General features: G+C 53.6%; 1 pseudogene; it reads right to left on the reverse strand.

Moving 5' to 3' along the window:
- Positions 1-842: 842 nt before the first annotated feature.
- Positions 843-2,641, reverse strand: LOC147441354 (uncharacterized; annotated as a pseudogene).
- Positions 2,642-2,960: the final 319 nt, after the last annotated feature.

The following is a 2,960-nucleotide window of genomic DNA, read 5'->3' on the forward strand; positions in this document are numbered from 1 at the left end:
CCCTCCGGGCCGGCGATCCCTTGCGCCCAATCGTACCTAGCTAGGTATGCAGTGCCTCCCTCACCGAAGCTCATGATGTTGAGGTAAGTCACAATGTGGGAATTATTGTGAGAATTTGTCCAAAACTTCTTGTGATTGTACATACAAAGATATCTATACCCCTCGCAACCGGAGACACACGGTTCCCATAGATGTTTCACAATGAATAGTCGTACGAATCTCATAGCGACATCTTGGAGGCAATGGAGGACATCTTGGAAGTCATGGGGAGGTGATGGGGAGATAGTATCCCATGTTCTCACGGATCAGACATCTTGGGGGCGATGGGAAGATAGTATCCCATGTTCTCGTGCTAAGGTTGAAGAGACAAACCATGCGGAAAGGGTTTTGGAGCCAAGATGGTCAACATTGGCCACAAATTGCTTGAGCATAGGAACGGGCATGACACCGATAATTTCCGAGTAGAAACGATGATCATCAACATGGTCAGGGTGTACAGGACACCTCACTTCGATGGATGTCGGGCCATAATCCGGGAGGCATGCAAAACCTCCAAGAAATAGCACCATCAATACATCTATCCGATGATGCGCACATATGAGTTGCCACATCGAGCAAAATGTGATGAATGTAAAGAATGCACATGAGAATAGCATAGCAAAGCGTTGCAGATACGGCAGCTCATGAAGGTCAAGTAGCTCTTTGCAAAAGAACGGAGAGCAGGGCCATAAGGGAGGTGCCAAGGGCAGCAAGCAAGAAGAAAACGTAGTATGTAGAGGTGCTAGGGGAGAAGAAGGGTTGTCTTCGGTGCTTAATTAGGGGGACGGCGAAAAGCGACGCAGTTATGGTGCATATGGAGAGGACCCAACGCAGAGGCCATAGGCAAGGCACGAGGCATGGACCAGGAAGAGTTGGCCATGATTGTTGTTGGGGTTTGGTTAAATATCGGCCTGCTTGCCATCGTGGCGAAGCAGCGCCTTTCGGTTGCCAGTCAACCTTCACCGGCCACCATAGGTTGACCAAAACTGGTCAACGCGGTATGGACACGGAGTATCGACCCTGGCACCTCGGGTTTCAGAGGCAGCAGCACTACCGCTACGCCCGCGCATGCATCGTTAAACTGACGGTGTGTGTAGCTCTCCATATCTGTAAGGAGGCTACTGGGCTTCGAATAAGTTTGATGACCGGCATGGCCAGTCACCGTCACCTACACGGTGGCTAGCTAGCCGATATTTATCCATAGCCCTGTTGTTGGGGTCGACGTCGGCGGCAGCATCATGACAAAGGGAGCGGAGCAGCGCCTTTCGGTTGCCAGTCAACCTTCACCGGCCACCATAGGTTGACCAAAACTGGTCAACGCGGTATGGACACGGAGTATCGACCCTGGCACCTCGGGTTTCAGAGGCAGCAGCACTACCGCTACGCCCGCGCATGCATCGTTAAACTGACGGTGTGTGTAGCTCTCCATATCTGTAAGGAGGCTACTGGGCTTCGAATAAGTTTGATGACCGGCATGGCCAGTCACCGTCACCTACACGGTGGCTAGCTAGCCGATATTTATCCATAGCCCTGTTGTTGGGGTCGACGTCGGCGGCAGCATCATGACAAAGGGAGCGGAGCAGCGCCTTCCGGTTGCCAGTCAACCTTCACCGGCCACCATAGGTTGACCAAAACTGGTCAACGCGGTATGGACACGGAGTATCGACCCTGGCACCTCGGGTTTCAGAGGCAGCAGCACTACCGCTACGCCCGCGCATGCATCGTTAAACTGACGGTGTGTGTAGCTCTCCATATCTGTAAGGAGGCTACTGGGCTTCGAATAAGTTTGATGACCGGCATGGCCAGTCACCGTCACCTACACGGTGGCTAGCTAGCCAATATTTATCCATAGCCCTGTTGTTGGGGTCGACGTCGGCGGCAGCATCATGACAAAGGGAGCGGAGGCCTGTGGACTTCGGACGCCAAACCCGGCCGAAGGCCACGATTTCGTAATCCCACATTTCCAAATCGATATCAAGTGTTTTGTGGTGGGGTGTTCGGACTGGGAGCCACAGCTGGCCGTCGGGCAGAAGCGCAAACTCGACATGGAGCAGTCCGTTAGTGAAAACGCGCACACTGCGTGTGATGTTGCCCGTGGTGTTCCCCATACGTCGCTAGGCTTCCATGCCAGTGCAACACGGCGGAGCTGGACATCGTCCCGCGAGCCCACGATAGCCCTCCAATGGCGGCATGTCCCCGCTGCCCCGCGGGCTTCCCTCGGACCGCCAATCATCTCCTTCCTCCAATAGATGCTCCGACAGCCGTTGGTTTCTGTTATAAGGTGCAGGCGGCGGCGTGGTCGAGTGGAGCTGCTGTTGGCAGCACGTCAGAAGTTGAGCTGCCCCCTCGTAGAAATCTCGCCACCCCATGCAGCCACACGCTTGATGATCAGCCGTAGAAACCTCGCCACCTCATGCAGCCACACGCTTGCAAGCCAGCTGCTTTCAGTGGTGTCACGTTGCACAAGGGCCGGTGGTCCTCCCTCTCCATGTCGTAGATCTTCTACCCTGCCGCCAACCACAGCAAGATGCTATAGGACGCCTGATTAATGGTTACTGGCTCGTACTACTTACTTTTCGTATACTTTATAAATATAGAACATTACTCAAAAGATTCCCCCGTCTTGCTCTCTCTCGGAGTCTCTTTGCCAAGTTTCAACGCCACAGAAGGCATACTCCCTCCTCTCTTTCAATATGTTTCTTCTTCCCCTCCTCTCCCTCTTGTCCCTTGCCGTCATGCTCTTCTTTGTCGAGCTGCTCTGTTTCAGCGCTTGTGGGGGGGGGGGAGAGAGAGAGAGAGAGAGAGAGAGAGAGAGGCGGAGAGTGTGTCACAGGATCTCTCCCCTTTTCAGGGAGAGAGACATACAGAAAAAGTTGCATGAGCTCTTCCCCTTTCGGTGCTTGAGTGAGAGAGAGAGAGAG

Source organism: Adiantum capillus-veneris, chromosome 15, assembly GCF_014529385.1.
Source record: "Adiantum capillus-veneris isolate H3 chromosome 15, ASM1452938v2, whole genome shotgun sequence".
NCBI classification, from domain to species: Eukaryota; Viridiplantae; Streptophyta; class Polypodiopsida; order Polypodiales; family Pteridaceae; genus Adiantum; species Adiantum capillus-veneris.